The following is a 22,210-nucleotide window of genomic DNA, read 5'->3' on the forward strand; positions in this document are numbered from 1 at the left end:
GTTCTAGAGTTGTATGATATCCATCAACATATGATAGGTCTGCAAAATACCGTATTATTTAATTCAAATTATCATTCAGTAAAAATAAAATGTGTGACGTTTGACCTTTAAATAAAACTTTTGTGGAATCTAATTTGCCTGTTCAACGGACAAATGAAGTAAATTGTATGAATATTGTGTTTTACATGATACACTGAGCACATAAGAAATATCTTATACGGTAAATATGATATACTTTATGACAATACATGTACATGTATATGTACAAGCAAAAACATGATTCGACTGGGAGTCGTCCGTTATTTCCTGCACGAGAAATTAGTTTGATTAATCCGATATCTTCCTGTAGATATGCCATATGATGGGATCCGTTTTCTGAAAAGTTCGACAAAAATGTCCTAATTACCAAGGACTTTGTTTATATTTTTAACTTAACTTTTTTGAAAGTTGAAATTTTTGTCGAGATATGTTCATTACAGCGGCTAGAAATTGTAACACATTTCCCCTGTACACTCATGCTATAGACATGACATATGTTAGGATATGTTTCCTGGTTATCTTGGACTTTTTTCTCTTATGTCTAGATTGAAAGAGTGTATATTACCAGTGATAATCTTGTTTAAACTTAACCATGTCTGGACGCAGACTGGTATTGTCCGAAGAGCAAATTCGTTGTGTCTGCATTGGCTAGAAAACCAAATGTTGTGGTTCTTCTTTTATAGGGGTTATGCAGTGATTTTACAGCTGAAATATTATATGAAAGTTTACTTAATTTCCATTGAGTGGTGTAGGAGGAGTAAAATTAAGATATTAGAACTCTTTTGCGTAACAGAAGGATGGACACCTCTATCATCCCAAACCCCCACTAAAATTAGGGTTCGAACGATTGAGTATATTTTTTTCTGCTATACATACATGTAGAAGAAATGGAGGGTACTTGTTCTTTTTTCAGAGTTGAAATCCTCAGCGTCACTAATATCGTTCGTTTGATTAGTTAACACTGCATTTCGAAGGATTGTTGAGGATTTTTGTGGTTTATATAAATAAAGTCAAATTATATCCTCGAAGCTACGTTGTCTTAGCATTATGATAAACGAAATGGTGCAACGGATATAAGAGAAGTGCTATGTTTTAAACTTTATTGTTATAGTGATATTTAATTAGACAGAAGGTTTTGTTGGAAATTAAGATTTATAAAATATGTAAACTTATATATGAATTATCACTACCTCTATCAGTTTATGAACGAGAGGAACCGATGGCGATATTCTCGAAAGTTCGAGGCATATTAGTGCTAGCAACAGTATGTGACTGTAAATGGCAGTGTTTAGTTTTTCATGTGTATACATGAAATGACTTAACAATGACAACCCACACGCCAACTAAAAAAAACTTTAGATACCGCCCTATTCTTTGTTTCTGTCACGCCCTTGATTGAAGACTCCGAGAAAAAAAATGATTTTAAAAAGTTTGTATCAAGTGAAAAATCAAACATTAAACAAACGAATAAAACAAACAAAATACAAATGGTCTTTGATAACATTCCCTGTGCTTTGAATTTCATACTCGAAACAGCATCTACACTGCAATTCAAAAGAGTTCAAAATAAAGGTTTGATAGATGTTTAACTATTTTAGCCATGACGACTTCCTTGAACTTTGCATTTTTCATTTTCTACTAGAGTATATTTGTATGTATTCTGAATATTTATATCGTCTTGGGAGGCTAATTTTTATTTTGCTTGTCGCCACTAGGGCCACAAACGCCAGATTAGAAACGCCTCGGCGAAAATTATGATTATCTAAACTAGTTTGTGGGATGTATACTACACGTGTAGTTTATCTAAACTAATTTATGGGATGTATACTACACGTGTAGTATTAATTTAAAATAGGCCTATGTAAGTGCAAGGTGGGTGATGCATTGATGGAAAGTGGGTTACAAAACAGAATATAGTAAAAATACTTATTTGCCTTGATATGATATAAATGGAAGAATGCCATGAAGTGATTTGAACTGGAAATGGTGTAACAAGGACTTTTTTGTGGCTACAAATTTTCCAAGGGGAGGAATTTTTTAGGATTTAATTGTTTATAAAGCCAATTTAACTGAAGGCTGTAACAAAATGATACAATATCTGGAATTTTAAGACTCCCTTCCTAAAAATCATTAATAATGACAGATCACTTCATCTTGTCTCAGTTTTCATTCATAAGAAAATTAAAGAAAATATTTTGAATCTCCCTTAGGTTGGTACTGGGGGATTTTTAAGCACTGTTAACACCTGAACTAATATAAGAAGATCTAAGGTCTTAATAACAGTTATCTTTCCGATATATGTCAGTTTTCTATAGGTCCATGTGTTAGGTAGATACTTGATGCTCTGAATTTTATCATAAAAATTGCAAATGGTTTTGTCAACCTTTGCTAATTCAAACCATATGCCCAGTAATTTCAACCTTCCCGCGTGATTCCATTTTAAATCTTTGTGAGGAAGAATTTCTTCTCCACATCCCTTTCTTGAACCAATCCATATTGCTTCTCTCTTGTCAATATTAACTCCCAAACCAGCACACTCTGAGAATTTGTCAAAGAGATATAAGGAATTTTCTAATGACATTTCACTGTCATCCAGAATTAAAGAAGAGTCTTCCGCATTTTGACTTAGTAAGAACTCAGAGTCCTCTACCATGACACGGGACACATTTTGGTCATTTTAATCGCTGCACTCAGCAACTCTAAATAATAAACAGGTAAGGTGACAGCTGGTCACCCTGGCGCACACGCTTTTTAAAGTAAACAATGCTGACAGGTGTCCATTATTCAGAAATGTATTAGAAATGTCTAAATAGCATGTGTTGATCCACTTAATGAAGGTCGGACCAAAACCATAGAAGTCCAAAGTCTCTTCCATAAAGGACCGTTCAACAGTATCAAAGGCCGTCTCAAAATCCATCAGCAGTAATAACCCAGGAATGTCATCCTTGTACATGAAGTTGGCATTCTACAAAAGTTATCGTTCTTGCTTTGGTTTCGTATGACTGATTATAGAGTGAGCCAAATGTATAATGTTTTGTAAAACGTGCATATCTGAATGCAGAAATGATTACGTTATGTAAAAGTATAGCATATGTAGACTGAAAATAAACATCGTTTGTTTTTGTATGTTTTTTTTTTTTTTTTTTTTTTTTTTTTATTGTTTGTTTGTTTTTTTTTTTTACACCATGCATCACTTTACCATTAAGAGTGTTTAAATTGTATGTGGACTGGTACTTAAATCGTAAATTGAACTAAAGCGATATTAAAATTATCATGTGCAATACTTTTTTTTTATTTTGTACTGCATTCGTTTTAAACTTAGCATTTATGTGTGGATATGGATATTTATGTAGTAAACTTATTTGAATATTTAAGGTATAGCCCTCCGGATAATATAACGCGTCATTGAAAAATATTAGCATAAAAAAAATATCGACGAAAGGAATGTCGAAGCGTCAGCAGTGCGATACGTAAAAATCCAAAAATATAGCCTGAACGTGAACACATAAAACAGAGAAGATCTACATTCACAATGTAGCAACCGAATAAAAAAGATTACATCTAACAACTGACAATAATGGAAACAAGACGTAATACAAAACAAAAAAAAAACTGAAGCACTAGCAATAAGAACTCCCATAAAAAGGGGTATCCAGAATGATGTATATGTCCTGCACCGCCAGCAGCAACCACAAAGTTGCTAGTGAGAATAATCCGGTACTAATCAAGCAACAATAATGCAGTTCCGCGACACATGACAAATGCTTAATTGAATAAACATATTAGTTTGTCAAGCATAAGTTATTATATTAAGGATCTCGCCAAAATAACGTATATGTCAGAAATGCTGCTCCCATCATTTAAAAAAAAATAATTTCACCTGAAACATCTTCTATATACCAGCTCATGAAGCATAATTTAACCCTTACTATGCAAAGGGACGATTTATCGGCTTTGGGGATTTGTTTTGTTTTTCATAAGGTGACAATGCTAACTGCACTTATGACATATCGTCGGCAGAAGTCAATGGGCAAAAGACGAGGGAATCGAGCGGGGGATTCTTGTAAACTGAAGAAATGCTCTATATTAAATGGCATGCACTATATATCCAGTAGTTTCTTGATCATTATACACAACCTGATTCAAAACTTGTGACATCATGAATAAATAGGTGGGTATTGTATTATTACTGACATAGCACACTAAAGTACAAACAAGTGCCTTTTCAATTTAAAAGAGTAATCAAGGGAACCAATGTTACAGCGGTAATCAAAGGAATGTTATCCAGGAACAAAGACCAGATTTTGAAAACAGACATACACAACAAAGAACATAAAATAGCTTAACTCATACAAACAAATTTACAAACGCAAATGAGCAATTCGGACTCCACTAAAAACTGGGAGCATGGACCAGGAACACCGGTAAGGTAAACGTCCTCTGCTTTTTTCTAGAAACACTCGGTGGGTTGCTCATAAGAAAGTCAACTTCGTGGTAGACGAAAGAGGAAAGGAAAACTATGACACGTTTGAAGTTATGAGATGGCGTATAATATCTGTTGGACAGCATTATCGCATGTATAACTAAGGGTGTATACCTCAATGCTGGATCATTGGATCTATTATTTATTTTCGGTGCTGCATTATTATTTTCATCATGTAATCAAATTTCTTGGCACATCTATAAATGCATGTATACGAGAATGTTATATTGAATATTTTACCAGCAGTTGTGTTTTGATCCGCGCCTGAATACATTACTTAACGCGTTATATGTTTAGAAAATTTAATCTGCATGGATATGTAAATTCGTAATTTTATTTTACAATAAAGTATTAGTATTCAAACGGAAATTAGTGTGTTAAAATTAAGCGTATTTTTTTTTATTTAGATACTCGTATGCAGACCCTTAGCATCCAGAAATATCGCGGTTTGAAAACAAGAATTTTATTTTGAATTATTTTATGACAAACATGGTAAAATATGCAGCTGGGAATTTAGACTTACAAACGTGTACATGTCGTATAGGAAAGTGGCTACAGTAAACTCTGTAGAGAAAATAGTGTAACAAAAAGCGTTGTCAAATCAAATAACAAAATATATAATAGTTTTTATTTTGAACACGTCATTGAAGATTCATTTGATTTTAGGGAGAGCTAGCTAGTTGCGCGTTAACTTTGTCGTACTTCAAATTATAAGTTTGTGTTTTTTGTACATGCAGGAACAGATAAATACCATAATTAAATTCCAGTCTTATTGTTGAAATTTGCATGTATTATGAATAATACTCAAGACACACTTTTATATTCAATACTACATTTCAAATCTCAAGATATGATGTGGGGCGATTGTCTTACCATTGGACGTTTAAAAAGTGACATAACAAGTAAACGGACTGTAAGCGGCATATTAGAATTTGCATAAGGTTATTGAAATGGACAAAATATCCCGTGCTTCATTAAAATATGCTTTATTCTATACACCATAACCAATTAACTACAATGTTCTTTTAAATATGACACAAAACTGTGAAGTTTAAATAAATTACGTGTGTATAGAACACACTCAACTCTGTACGCATTCAGGGAACCAAGGTTATAGCGGTAATCAAAAAAATGTAATCCACGGACAAAGACCAGACACGGAAAACAGACACACACAACAAAGAACATACAGTAACTAAAGTTATACATACAAAGTAACAAAAGTAAATGAGCAACTCGGTCTCCACTAAAAACTGGGAGCATGAACCAGGTGCACCGGTAGGGTAAGCGTCCTCTGCTTTTCTAGAAACACTCGCCGAGTTGCTCATAAAAAAGTCAAGTTCGGGGTAGACAAACGAGGAAAGGTAAACTATAACCCATTGAATAAAACAGTTGTCATGGTGCTGATGGATACATCATAACAATCCACGAGTTCATGATGACGACAATAAAACTTCTGTAGTGATGACTTCAATCTTGTAGCAACATACTCCTCTTCCAGAAACCTATTTGTTAGAGTTCTAGCGCGATACAAAAAGTCTGCGTGGTTTAGGCAAGTTCTGGCATAACGTATGAGTTGTGATATGAACACTCGATAAGGAGGAGCCAAAGGGATGTTGCCACAGATGAAAGGAAAGTTGACAATTCTCAATGAAAAGTCATCACGTTTGTCGTAAGGTTTGGTCAATAGTTTTCCTTTACGATCGATTTCTACGAGTAGGTCAAGATATGAGGCTGACTTAAAAGTGTCTGAAAAATACGCCTTGAATATTAGTTATCATGAACATCGAAACTGAATATTGTATACTTTGTATCCACCTTAGTATCCAGAATGTTTATATCAAACTGAAATTCTTATCTTACAACTTAATTAAAGTACTTACCATCTTAAAAAATGTGTTGCTTTAACTGTCCTGTCTCTCCTGGATACAGCTACTACTATAAAGAATGTCATAATCCCTTTCATATTTCAAAATAATGACAATGCATATTCTCCTTGAAAACCATTATTTTTTACCTTTCTGTAAGTGTAATTGTAAAAGGAAATAGTGAAGTAATTGAATGTACATATAGCTCTCAAATGCATAATTATCAAATGACACGATATATGCGAACAAAAAATATTGGTTTCCAGTTTTAGCGAAAGAAAATGTATTTATTTACCACTATCATCAAGTTCTGTTGTTAGTTAGATCATAAGAGTCGTCTATCATGTTCACATCTGAGTTGTTACCTACAATAAAATTTTCTATGGACAAGGCAGAGCATTAAATGATTAGACAATCTGCAACAGAAAGACAAAAATAATCATTAGAACAATGTAATAGAAAGTCATATATATCTAGAACATATGAGATTATAGAATCATATTGAAGTGGGACAAACTAATTTGAGGGTGTTTAGACACACCGTCTGGTCATTATATAGTATGTTCTACTATTAGGTGCATACTTGGCGCAAACCGATAAAACAGATATATGATTTATATATATGTTTTTTTTTTAAATATATACACATATTTCCACATAACATGCAATTACAATTTAAGACTAATTTTAAAAAAAAAAACTCTTCACTAAGTGAAATGTATTAGATAAAAATGTGATTTACCAGTTATCGAAATCTAAAAATGATGAAAACTGTATTTACTATTGTAGAGGATTGCCTTTAGACGTCATCGGATAGACGTCCTTTCATGTCCCAGTCCATAATACCACTACACAGTCAATTATTATTAAACATCTTCCGGACTATTTAGTAATCACAGAAGATAAACAATTGTATGCCAACCTCTCGAGTTATACTATTGGTAAATGCACCGATACCATCCCTAGACACTGTCTTTCTAAACCTACTTTCCATCGAATTAATAATACCACTAATGATTGTGTCCTAGATATCTATTTCGATAACCATGGCTCAATCAAACAGAATTGTGATTTTAGATTCATTCAAGAGGAAATTAAACCCAATATCTTACAAATTGATAATAACAAAAGTTGGCCGACTCTTAATGATTTGTTGTCACTTGTAGCTTTTGTCTTGGGCTTTCTAAACACACTCGCTACGGTTTACCTCATTTACAAATTCCATATTATCGCTGCGGCATTAACATTTCATAAACCGTTACGCGCAGAGGATTCTTTTATCTTCACTTTCCCTACCACCGATGCACCATGAATAAATCAATGGGCTCAAACAATCCGCTATAATATTAAATGGGATCACATACTGTTCGCAGGTTCCTTTTTGATATTATTAGGAATCTGCATTTTAAGTGAATATAATATCAAAATGACTGCCTCCCAGACCATGATTTGTTTCGAAATTATAGATGGAAAACAATGTGCTTTAGTGTCATTCCTAACATTTCCGGTTTGTACTACTTCTTATTATTTTAATCTACCTGATTCAGTCGACAATTTATCTTTTCCCCCAAGACTTAGTCTAGAATGGGCAAATTTTACAGTTATTGACAGAACATCCAGTCGTTCGATACGTGTTCCATCAATAAAAACACATTTCATATTTTAATTCTATAAAGATCAGAACCATACTATCCCATCCATTTTTCGCCTATATAGTAGCAACTCACAATGGTATAAGATATCAGATTCAATGGAACGAGCCAAAGAAAAACTCGACCGATATTTCCAGTAATAATATTTTTTGTAACGGGAAATAATGGTGACTCTATGTCCTTAAAGATAAGTCCGCCAATGTACTCAATCTATCCATCTTTACATTTTGTTTACATTCTGACATAAATTAGCTTTAAAATCAGTTTTTTCCGTTTGATTTTAAATTTAATAATAACAGTGTATACATTGTCATATTTTGTGGTTTCTCAAACACTTCCAGTGAGGACTTTCAGTTTAATTTGGGTGATTTAAAGAAATATATTTATCCTACAAAGATGGAAAGGAATACTTATCTTTCATTCATTTCATACTAACAAATGGGTATGCTTCCATAGCGCCAGATTTCGGTCGACATATGCAAATGCCGCCCTACTTCTTTGTTGATGAGTATATTCCGTACATAAAATTTAAAAAAAAATATATCGGGCCGAAGTTGATTTATTTAATTACAGACTGACAGTGTTTCCGAGTTGCAATTACCCATCTTGTTTGAAATCACATCAGCGTGAATTATATTTTAAAGAAGATGATATACAATTTCCAAAACAAACAAAACTTAAAGATTTGATTTTTATCCCAGGATGATAATTACTTTCTACACGTTCTTTCCTTACCATATCATGGATGGCTAGCCTTTGACTACACATAATTCATAGACGATATACTTTTGCTATACTCATATTCATAATACAAAATATACTTGTAATTGATTGTACATGCACAAGCAACGAATATCGTTCTTGCGCATACTTGTCATCGCTGATTTTACTTGTGGTCTTCTACAAGGAGTCTGTTCATTCCTGAACACGCTCTAAGTAGGTGGTATTGTACGCAGTTGCATCGATACTCGTTCAAGTGTTGTAATTTCATTGACGACATCCAATTTATGTTATTATTTATATATTTGTGTTTGCCTATGTGACATTATTACAAATATTGTTTATTCTATGTATATATCTTGTTAACTTGTACTTCTTCACACTAAAAAAAATAATAATTGTTCTTAACATTTATCTTATATATGTATATATACCTTAAGCTGTCATTTATGTTGTTATTATAAATTTATTACATGTACGTTGATGATTTTATGGATTCTTGTGTTTTTAAACAACTGAGGGCAGCTGCTAACTGAAAAGGGGGTGTTTTGTGATACAAAATTAGGTTTCGTGTACTTAACAAAATATATTAACTAGGTCAGAAAAAACAAGAACGAGCAATTTCATTACTTGATTAATCCCACTAGTCATTCTTTCGAAATAGATTCAGATACAAGATATTTCAGAATTAACATGATGGCATTAATAATATTTCCAGCTAAATTAATTTCTTATTTTAAGTCATCACTACAGATGTTTTATGATCGTCATCATGAACTCGTGGATCGTTATGGTGTATCCATCAGCACCATGAAAACTGATGTATTCAACGGGTCATAGTTTTCCTTTCCTCGTTTGTCTACTTGACTTGACTTTTTATGAGCAACTCGGCGGGTGTTTCTAGGAAAGCAGAGGACGCTTACCCTACCGGTGCATCTGTTTCTTGCTCCGAGTTTTTAACGGAGTCCAAGTTGTTACTTTGTATGTATGATTTTAGTTACTTTATGTTCTTTGTTGTGTATGTCTGTTTTCCATGTCTGGTCTTTGTCCCTGGATTACATTATTTTGATTACCGCTATTACATTGGTTCTCTTGATTACCCTTTCAAAGAATTAATCTGAATAGTTCGAGTGGAAGCATAGGAATTTCTATGATATTGTTCCATTATATTTTCTACCATTATAGTCAAGACTTGGACTTATTGTGGTGATAAAACATGAACCTTTCAGAAATTAGAGGCCAAAAAGGGGGACTAAAAGCATGTCTTTTCCATGTAGGGACTTTTGGATTGATTTTGCAGGTTTAACTAGAACCATGTTGCAGTAAGGGCAAAAAGCGACTGGTTCTGGTCAAATGTGTCCATGCTTGCTCCAACTGTTTTGGGTTTGACCTCTACGTACGTATCAAGCTGTCCCCTAAGAAGTACTTTATTTCTCTAGAGGCATTATTTATATCCGGTTAATTAATTTGATTAGATTAATATTTTTGCTATTTCATTTAATTATATTTAACTTCATCACAAGCTATGCTTTTGCCATATGCATATTTGCATATCAGCATACTCATATATTCATCGGGTATGGTGACTTCCAATTTTCAGAGTCACTTGTCTATACCAGGTTGAGCAACAGTGTAGGTTAGATACATTTTTTATTCAGCTCCACATGTCTTTAAAGCACAACTCCTTCTAAACGCTTAAGGCATTTTGATGAAATTTTATAGGATTCGTTGCATATTATATGTAGATGTACATGAAAGAATATAATTGCTGTCGGAGGACTCCAAAGGGATATAATCCAAATTAAGTAAGCACAACTCCTCCTTAACCCCTCTTTTTTATAATTTTATGGGAAATTTTTATGAAATTTTATGAAGGCGTATGTCCATAGAATAAAATTGTTAGGTGCAGTTAAAGAAATTAAAAATAGTAAGGCAGTGGACATTGGTCCAGTTAAAAAAAATGACTGGACCGAAAAATTTCAAGTGGACCGAAAAATTTGGACGGCCAGGGGTCTGGGGGCCTCTTAAGTCAGAAGCTCTGGGGTAAATGAAGCCAAATCATGCATTCTAGCACTCTCCTGACACTTTTTTTTTTACTTTTAAAGACTTTGAAAAACACGATTTTTTTGTGAGATTTGAATTAAAAAAAAAGATTTTTTGTTGATTTTTTTATTTTTTTTCTCTAGAATAAAAAAACAAAAGTTTGTCAAGTTCGTCTTCATTCATTTTATTATCCGCATGATCCTCCATATCACTACATTCTGATCCATTCTCATCTTTGTCATCATCAACTCCTTTAGAGGTTTGGATAATCAGTCCACCTACTACAGCCTAAAATAATAAAAAAATATATTGAGGTTAAGTAGTTTTCCAAAATGTCACACAATTTATACCATTCATTCACTAATATTGAGAAATATGCCATTTGATAATCCAGAGGTACATGCGGCATTTAGACTTACGACATTAGATTGTCAAAGTCATCTATATTGTTTGGGCTTTAGGTAGCAGGGCCATCAGCAACACCATCCTCTACATCGTCTATTTCAGCGAAAGCTGGGACATGTGTACGTTTTCAAGTCCTGTATATTATTCTTTATGCTACGTCATCTACTGCGCCTGAAAGCATACAGTTCCTTGCTAGGTGCAATAATTGGGCTATATGAGATTAAGTTGTTTGATTGTGTTTTCAAGAAATCAAAGGGATAATTTTTTTTACTAGGATTATACAATAGCAGATGCCATAATGGTCCATACTTTACTACCTGTAAGGCATGAAACAATTAAAACAGTATAGTAATAGATAACACAATATGTTAAAACACACCAGATTTTAACATTTCAAGAGCTCATGATGTCTGTCATTAGCAATGTGGTTTAAAACGGGGTTTCATTATTTTTTATTAAGCATCAATAGAAAAAAAAGTATTGCCAGAGTTCAAGGAAAAATGAATTTGCTGAACTGATCCGGTTTAATAGTATCTTACAAAATGAACATAATGGTTACTTAAGAAAGCCAGACATAGGGTCGTCTCGTCTCACTTTTTTAGATGGTTTTAACTAAATTTATTATCAGAATTTGAGAAAATAATGCACTGAAAACGAAAGAGTTCATATCAAGTGGATACAGCAATAAAGGTTGGCATATCAAGTTTTTTTTACACTTAGTTTTCAATGTTTTGTTTTCAAATTGAGGATGATATATATGCATGTCTGGTGCTTCAAATTTTCATTGGATAAGAGTCTTTTCTGTGGCCATAAATAATGGAACATACTCTTTCGGTTTAATGGTCTTATGCACAGAATAATTAAGGGAACCAAGGTTATAGCGGTAATCAAAATAATATAATCCAGGGAAAAAGACAAGACATGAAAAAACAGATATACACAACAGAAAACATGAAGTAACTAAAACAATGCATACAAAGTAACAAAGGCAAATTAGTAACTCGAACTCCACAAAAAAACTAGAAGCATGGACCAGGTGTGCCAGTAGTGTAAGCGTCCTCTGCTTTTCTAGAAACACGCACCAAATTCCTCATAAAAAGTCCGGGGTAGACAAACGAGAAAAGGAAAACTATGACACGTTGAATAAATCAGTTTTCATGGTGCTGATGGATACACCATAACGTTCCACAAGTTCATGATCACGACCATAAAACTTCTGTAGTGATGACGTCAATCTTGTAGCAACATAACCCTGTTCCAGAAGCCTATTTATTAGAGTTCTAGCGGGATACAAAACGTCTGATATAGATCTATTAATTTCTATGCAAGACATTGGGAACACCAGGAAAATGCTCTCTGCATGCCCATTTTTGTTTTCTTTTTTCAAATGGTTCAAGTCATAACCCTAGCTTCACCCATAGCCATCATTTTTATGGTATGAATCCTTTTGTACAACTATTCACTTATACCCAAGTTAACTGTCTCGCCACAGAATGCAAATAGATGTTAGAAATAAAACATGTATAGAAAGTTGAAAAAACAATCTTAGACCCCTTACTGAGAAGTGGACATAGTTAGCTAACATGTCCTAAAAGACCTTAATAACTATTGCTATCACTTGGTGTCCATCGTCGTGTGTGTCGTAAACAATTTTTCAAAGTTTTTATTTTTAAACTTTAGACACTGCACTTCCAAATAATCTCATAAATATATTTGTTCCAATACTTTTAGATCTTTCTTAATAACGAAAAGCATGAAAAGTACTTCTTTTGAAATGCTTACATCACTCGAATTCCTGTAAGACATTGTTTTCATACGCTATGGCGAAACTGTTCACTGTCAAGTTATTGGAATTCCCTTGGAGACCATTTGTGCACTACTTATTCGGCAAAGGTCCATCCCATCATGCAGAAATATTTTACTCCCTGCCAGACTTGAGCTTAACCCAGCTATTGTTTTACATATTTGCAAAAATCTTATGGGGCATGGTCTCTTGACCCCTTAAAATTCATAGAAATTTAAGTGATATCTCCATATATGAATTTTCAAGAGGAAAATAATATTAAATTTTCTTTTAAATTTGAAATTTAAAAATGTGTAAATGATTGTTTTTTTGGAGGCGTGGTCCCCTTTGGCCCTTATTTGAACAATGTAAGAGATATCTGAAATCTGATTGAAAATGAAAGAAAAATTAAAATCTGAACAAAGTTAAAAAATTGATTTCTTTGGGGGGAGGGGGGCAGCCCTTATAGTTAATAAAACTAAGAGATATATCCAAAATTAAAAAGTCCAGGCGGAATTTTTCATATGGAATCCAATAAAAAAAGTCAATTATCAAAAATTTTAAAAATTTTTTTTTTGGTGTGGCACATTGACCATCTATAACTTGAAAATGGCCTGAGATATCTGAACACAGCCAGGGATTTTCATAAAGAATGAAAGAAAATTATATTCCATAATAAACAAGAGGCTCCCAGGAGCCTGAATCGCTGACCTGGTTGAGTTTTGACTTTCAAAGGCGATAAATTTAACAGGAAGTTGTCCAACAATTTTGACGCAAGAAGTCGATGATAGGACTTATCATCAGGATCATTTCAACAATAGAATTTCTTTTTAATCTCTCACAGTTTTCAAGATATTGACCGAAAACAGTTTAAAAAAAGTCATTTTCCCCTTTTAAGGGCAATAACTCATACAAGGAATCGTCTTACAACTTTATCCTTGAAGACTTGTAGTCCTAATAATAAGGTTCATTTCAGCTTTTGAAAGAATTTGACTAAACCTGACGGTTTTGGAGATATATACGAAGAACTACTGTCTGCCTCCTATATTCTATTTTTAGTAACGGCGCCCATGTTTCTCGACGAATCAAAAATCCCAACATCAGTTCTATGCAGGATACCCCAAGGAACATTCATACAAGGTTTGGTTTCAATTGTCAAGTAGTGTCGAAAGAAATAACATTTAAAAATGCAAATTCGTTGCAAAAGGGCAATAACTCTAACATGGCCTATAGGATTACAACAAAAATTTGACCACAGCTAGATCTCATTGTGCTGAACACTTTTACCCAAGTCCGAATTTAGCTAAACCTAATGGTTTTGGAGATAGATGCTAAAAACTACTGTCTGACTCCTATGTTCTATTTTTGTAACGACGGTCATGTTTTTTTTTTTTCAACAAATAAAAAAATCCCCTCATTAGTTCTATGCAGGATACCCCCAAGAAATATTCATACCAAGTTTGGTTTTAATTAGACAAGTAGTTTTCAGAGGAGAATAGTTTTGTATAATTATTAACGACGACGATGAACGACGACAACGAACCCCAAGTGATGGCAATAGCTTACTTGGCCTTTGGCGAGGTAATCTAAAAAAGTTGTAATTTGGGGGGTGTGTGGCTCTATTTTGTACCCCTTTGACTCCAAATCGGTTAATTATAAGCCTAACCTGTAAAAAAAATTAACAGAAGTTCAAAAGTAACTAACTGACATCTGAATCATAAAAATCAATCAACAATAAACTTTCCTATCAATTCTAATGATAACACCAATTTTCTCCCTTTTTAGCTCTTTATTTCCAAAATTGGTGGGGCAAAGACCTACCAAAACTATCTTGCCCTCTACCATCTATTTAGGAACAGTGTGTAAAAACTTCAAATATGTTGTCCTAATCTTTTTTTTTAAACAAATTTTGTGCCCACACTTGTCCTACGTTCAACATGTTGCAGTTCTATCATGCTGCACTTAGCAAAGCCATGTATTTGCATTTGAGATAATCTGTAACATTTAAGAAAAACAGAAAATGCATTGTAATATTGTTGTATCATAATATTGAGTCAGATATTTTAACCCCCTACCGCGATAAATTACCGCCCCCCCCCCCCATTTTTTGATAATTTAGACCCATGCTGCGATATTTTAACCCCCTGCTGAAATAAATTAACCCTACTGTTATGACATTTAAACCCCTTTCTGCTATAAATTAACCCCCCTGCAGCGATAAATTAATCCCCTGCTATCTAAAAAAGATATTTTAGCCCCCCCCCCCCCCCACAGCGATATTTTAGCCCCCATGCTACGATGAATTAAACCCCCTGCTGTGATATTTTAACTCCTCTGCTGCGTTAAATTAACCCTCTGTTATGTCATTTTAACACCCCTTTTGCTATATTTTAACCTCTCCTGCGATAAATGACCGCCCCCCCAACTTTTGTAATGACATTTTAATCCGCTACTACGATAAACTAATCCCCTGCTATGATATTTTGGCGCCCCCACTGCAATATTTTAACCCCCCTGCTACGATGAATTAAACCCCCTCTGTGACATTTTAACTCCTCTGCGGCGTTAAATTTACCCCCTGTTATGATATTTTAACCCCCCTTTTGCTATATTTTAACCTTCCCTGAGATAAATGACCACCCCCCTTTGTAATGACATTTTAATCCGCTACTGCGATAAGTTAGCCCCCTGTTATGATAATTTAGCCCCATGCTGCGATATTTAACCTCCTTGCTACGATAAATTACCTTTACTTTTACGACATTTAAACCCCCTCCTGCGTAAAATTTACCCCCTGCTGCGATACTTTACCCCCCCCCCCTGCTCCAATAAATTAACCCCCCCCCCCGTTATGATATTTTAATCTCCTGTTGTGCTATACTAACTGCTGGTCTGTGATAAATGTATCCCCTACAGAGGGGTAAAAATATCATAAAGGGGGGTTATGTCAAAATTACCCTGGGGATCAATAATTCATACGATAAATTGATCCCGGAGTTAAGATATCATATGATATATTAACCCCGGGGTCAATATTTCGCGGGGGTCAAAAAATCATATGACACCGGTATAAGAATTTGAACATTCAGTATCATACAATAGATCATTAACAAAGACAAATACAACAAGACTGACAAAAAGCACACCCTGTCTAACTCCTTCCCCGTGCAGGTCAGGGTGTTAAAAGAATAGGCCTGCAGCAGCGCTAAGCTCGTCGTAAAAGGCGACTAAATAGTGCTCAGAACCCTAGCCGCAGAGCAACTGAGGTGTGTGCCCCAGGTGGTGGAATGGGGTACCCCTGGCGTGTTACATGCTGGGGTTGTCAGGCTATAATACGGAAAACCTGACCGCAAACCATAGTGGTGTACCGTGTTGGGAAAAATGCCACGTTCCTCGCACGTTAAAGAACCCTACTGTGGTATTCTGGTATTCTCCCCGAGTAGAAACCATAGGGCTCCGCCACAGGAGGCTAAATTGCCCGACCCTACCCACCTCTCCCTATTTTCAGTGGCAATCAAAATTTGTCGACCCCATTGTCCTTGTGTCCCATCCCTTTTTCATTTCATCATCATCATTTCATGTTCATTTTATCATCAATTTCATGTTCATCGTCTGAATATAGCTGAAATATTGCTGCTCGGACGGTAAACCCAAACAAACAAACAAACAAACAATGTCTCACTCCTTCAAGAATTGTGAAAAAAAAGTTACTAGTGTTCATTTACTCACAATAATACTATGAGTACGAATGTGACAGTCGTCAATGATTTGCCTTAATTTGCCTTTAACCCGTAACTGAGTTAACCTTTATCCCATACTGTAACTGATGCTTTCCTGCAAACGAGGAATGCAACATGTAAACATTTCTAAATTATAATGCTAGCTGTGCTCTGGGAAACATTTTATTCTTATACTATTCACCAATCTACTTATAGACAGACCTCAAATAACTTTATATCGGAATTCTGATTTTTCAATGCAAGTTTTAACGTTATGATTCGTTTTTTACTGTATATTTACTTCTGATTTTGCTATTTTCTGCTTTGTTTCTTGACCTTGGACAATTAGGTCTGTTAATAATTGAGAATTTTGTCTGAATTCTTGGTCTTTGTCATAAACCCAGGAATATATTACACTTTACAGATCGATGTCATTGCGGTGCACAAAGGTAAACACAGTCTTATTTAGTAAAATTTAAAAATAATAGGTGAAACTAAATGATGTTGATTGTGGGTAGTAAAGAGCTTACATGTAAATATGTGCAATACTTGGAAAAAATGCATGTAAAATGCATGCTTTAAGACGTCCAGAAAGCTTTAGATCCTCACTTGATTTCATTACTCTACACAAGCTGGATTTTTCTCAAAATACTTATTTTTGCAAAAACTTTAAAGTTAAAATTATGAAAAAATCAGCAAAAACAGGTACATATTTTTTATACATCACCGCAAGTAATGGCAAGGTATTATTTGATACCCTAAGAAAAATTTTGCGGTTGCGTGTCCGTCTGACCATAAGTTGAATTTTCAGATTAATTCAAAGTACACTTTTCAAGTTATGCAATTTTTCTCTCTTTACCATCCTCCCTCTCACCTGTATCCGGGTGAAAAATTGAGTGAGAATCTTAATGAATTCTTTTGAAATGTTGCACAGTGGTTTAGGACAGAATTCTTCATGCTTCATATATATATGAACTTACTACATGTATGTACGAATTGACTACATGTATGATGTTCATGTTTACCATTGGAACAACCAGCAATATAAATATGGTCTCTCACGGAAAGAACATTTATAGGAAAATAAAAGAATTTTTGTCGTAAAATTACATGTCATAATAGATTGGTCAATCTATAAATGATTGTATCGGATTTCTATTGGTCATGAGTGTGCAGGTTTTAAGAGTCTGAAAGGGAAATTATTCAGATTTGTGTACATAAATGAAATCTGTAAGGTTATCAATATTACTTCCGTTGTCACACATCTTGTTCAGGAAGTCCTGATTCAGGCTTAACACGAGTGGTACTTTTAACAGATAAATAATTTAATGTCTGTCCTACAAAAATATTGAATTCACTTTAGTCAATTTAGTCAGACAACAATGTCAAAATAACGAGAAATAAATACCTCTCTGATAGAAAATAAAGGACATCTTGGACAGGTTTTCTTTCATTAAATGTTAGAACAAATCTCTTCTAACAATGCCTTAGATAACTTATATATATATGAACTGACTACATGTATGTACCAACTGACTACATGTATGATGTTCATGTTTACCATTGGAACAACCAGCAATATAAATATGGTCTCTCACGGAAAGAACATTTATAGGAAAATAAAAGAATTTTTGTCCGTAAAATTACATGTCATAATAGATTGGTCAATCTATAAATGATTGTATCGGATTTCTATGGATCATGAGTGTAAGATCGATTTATCTCTGATGTGCATGCATGAAACATGCGTGATCATGTACATGCATTCATCTGATTGGTAAATTGGTACATGATCCTGGGGATATTGGGTTACAGCAACAGATGACCCTCGCGGTCAGTCGCCGTACAAATTCCCAAGGATTAAGTCTGTATTTAATAAATGTTGGCACTTTTTAATTGGTAGAGGAAAACTCACAGTGTAGGAATGGGAGATAAACAAAATCCATAATAACACTAATATTAATTGGCACAAACATATTTACAATAATTTACAACTGCCGTGGTTTTAATAACATGCTAACAGTATGAACAGAATGCTGTTCTCATAGAAGGTCAATTGTTTACATGATTACAAAACACTTCCGATAAAGTTGACAAACTACTGCATAAACATCAATGGAGAAAATCACTACTTAATGAACTGTAATCTCTTGTGACAGTATTTTAGACCTTTTTATAATCCTTATGTAAAGCAAATCTATTCATCAAAGGTTTAACTGTCTTCTTATTTATATGATATCACTGCTTTATGATATTTTTTCTTCAACATTTTGTATACAGGTATTTACAAGCATTCCTTACAGCTTACTTAACACGTTGTTTACTTCAAAAGTCTTTATTGCTTTAATTTCAAATCTGTTCGAAAATCATGATGTCATTAAATTAACTAACTACATGTTTTAATTTAACATTTAACCTTGGAACTAATTCTTACTACAATCACTAGAAACTAAAGCCTATCCTCCAAATACATACCTTGACTTTTAAACCACAGTTTGTTCTAGAAACTAAGGTTTACTCCCAGGATTTATAACTTGAACGAACCACAGTTCTAATCTAAGTTTGCATTATACAGAATATGTATTTTAAAGTCTGAAAAAGAAATGAAATACTATTTAGAATACATACTCCAGTATAAAAGATACAAATGAAATATGATATCATTAATGTTATCAGTATTAAATTAAATGATATTGTTAGAAAGTAAGGTAAAGTGAAGACAAAGTATGATTTTGGGTGAAACAAACTGAAAAAAAACAAATATACTAAAAAATAGACACAAATCTATGTTAGCTATATACCAAAAGAAACTTGTGGCTACCTTTACCAGGTAGATTTACCTGAATTGCCTTATATTGAAATTCCTTTATCACCTGTACTTTTCCCTCCAATTTCTTGTCACTGCAGTATTACAAGTCAAGCAGTACAGAAGGCATTTTTAACAAAATGAGTTTTACCTAGACTTTCCGCACATTTATTATGATTCTGTGCATCTTATTTTTGGAATGAAGGTATTATGATGTAACCAGTCAGTATTAAATGAGCTGCTGTGTGCCTGTATTATTTATTATCATCCTGTATTATGTACAACCAGACCCCTACACCCTCATGTGAGGGTCTCATCTCAACTTTATATTTTCCTTAATATCTGAGACCTCTAATAAAGAATCCATTTAACTACTAAGGAGTGTCATTGTGTTTTACGTCCAATTACTCCCGATTGCGTTGAGTAACACCTTTATTTCTAATAATGCTTTATATAACTGATAAAAAATTATGTATGTATTGGCTAAACCTGACGGTTTTGGAGATATTTGCGAAAAACTACTGTCTGACGCATATGTTCTTGTTTTAGTAAGAGCTGCCATGTTTTTCGACGGATCATAAATCCCCACATCAGTTCTATGTGGAATACACCAAGAAAAATTCATATCATGTATGGTTCCAATTGGTCAAGTAGTGTCAGAGGAGAACAGTTTTGAAAAAATGTTAACGACGACGGCCAAAGACGCCAAGTGATGGCAATAACTCACTTGGTCTTTGGCCAGGTGAGCTAAAAAAGTTTAACCTAAAATCCACACTACATGAATAAAACAAAATACTGTAATACTGAAAGTCCATAATAAATTATAACATTCACTTTGCTTATATTTGTCACCTCTGACATTGTAAAATTTTGCAGTCAGAAGACGTGCATATGACTAGAATTCGTAAGTTGCATAGAGAATAGACAAATATATCAATGAATAATAAATATAAAGTTCTGTGTGTTATAGTGATATTCACACCCAACTCCATAAAACCTGAAGTTGATATCAGGCAGCAACTATGATGCCTCATCACTTTAAAGCTGACTACATGCACCAAAGATAAGTAGTAGCAAAGTTGAGTGAGACCAACATTGAATTGATGGACAAGGTGTTTCCAATATAATAATGTGATAAAGTATATTGTGCTACTTTAAACAAACTTTAAACGTCTTTTATATATTCTGTATCTGTATTCTTTATATTTCATATTGACCTCAAATCTGTAAAAGAGAAGAATTTCATAATATTAATCATGGAATCTTTGCTATATACAGAAAAAATAATTTTGCTTAGTTTATCAGTATTATCACAATTAATGAGACGTAATAATAGATCAGATGAATATTTCATCCCTTTATACACAATATTTTTATAATAAATATTCCACCAAATTATAGTCAATGATAACATGTCAGTATACTAATGATAAACTCACACTTTAATGTAGCAGACGAGTACTTACTTGACAAATTAGGTAATTCAGTGAACAGTTACAGCCTATTTTGTTTATCCCGGAGTTGATTTTTTATGAGAAACTCGGCAGGTCTTCTACAAAATCAGAGGATGGTGACCGGTGCACCTGATCCATGCTTCCAGTTTTTTTTTTTTTTTTTTTTATATTTTATATATAGTTATTTATATTCTTTGTTATGTTTGTCTGTTTTCCATGTCTTTTCCAAAGACAAATACTGATAGTTTACATCAAATTTGTGTTGATAGTTTCTTGTTTATTATGGAAATGGCTATGAGCCGCGTTTAACTAATCAAAACAATGGTTAAATGACATAAAATTTATATTGATTCAATGTGTGTATGGTAATTATCATAGACAGACAAAAAAATACAAAGTCAACTTATCCTACATACCCAATATAGGAAAACTAACTATTTGACTGTTTTTGTTTTTTTTTCTGTGTATATGTGCTTTTGAAACAAGACAAATATCATGCAAGATTTACGCTAAGATGTTATTCGAACTCCGTATGCTTGTGTCGAATATATTATAAAACAATTGGATGTTTCAATGAATAATTTTGATTTGTCAGAAATGAAAAATGTGTGGTGGAAACAGGTTCCGGGTTTAAGGCAAACCGGAGGTTACTTTCATGAATGAGTGAAACTGGGATAGAGAGTTTTTCCCGATCAGCTGTACTTAACTGACGTTTTGAAATTGCTCCTGACAACTGACCTGTGTGCAGCTAAGACCACTGAAAGATGACTATAATTTCATTTCTAATGCTTTAAGAGGCGGTACCAGTTACTTATACCCTTCTAAGCTACTGAAAGTTACCTCTAGAAATTTAAAATTTCTTAAAGTTTTAAAACAGAAAATAATGAAAATTACCCTACAAAAGAAAATGTACCTGAATTGCAAAAAATAATGAAACCCCTGTTACTATATAGACCCAATAATGGTATTGCGGTTGTATACGTGCGAATTCCAACTACTCAGAAACAGTGTTTATACTGGCTTTTTTGTTTACATATTTTCATGGAGTCAGTATTTCGTGTATCCCGAGCTCGAGCCCTAACTCAACTTCCGCGAGCTGAAAATGATTATTGCCGATATCTTCTTTAAAATGAGGTGAATTTCTTATATTTCCGGCACCAAATTTAATTTTGGATTTTTTTTTTTTTTATTATTTTTTCCACAATAGGGTTTGCTGAGTCCAGACAAGTTTGAGAATT

General features: G+C 33.7%; 1 long non-coding RNA gene across 1 annotated transcript; it reads right to left on the minus strand.

Moving 5' to 3' along the window:
- Positions 1-2,187: 2,187 nt before the first annotated feature.
- On the minus strand, positions 2,188-6,856 carry LOC148626744 (uncharacterized). Its single transcript, XR_015922000.1, has 3 exons — positions 6,686-6,856; positions 6,406-6,460; positions 2,188-3,004 (listed from the first exon to the last, which is right to left on the minus strand). It is a non-coding gene; the product is annotated as an uncharacterized LOC148626744 (long non-coding RNA).
- Between the last annotated feature and the right edge of the window lie 15,354 nt (positions 6,857-22,210).

This window comes from Perna viridis, chromosome 1, assembly GCF_037379345.1.
Source record: "Perna viridis isolate PV_CMFRI_1.1 ecotype Kerala chromosome 1, ASM3737934v1, whole genome shotgun sequence".
Classification (NCBI taxonomy): Eukaryota; Metazoa; Mollusca; class Bivalvia; order Mytilida; family Mytilidae; genus Perna; species Perna viridis.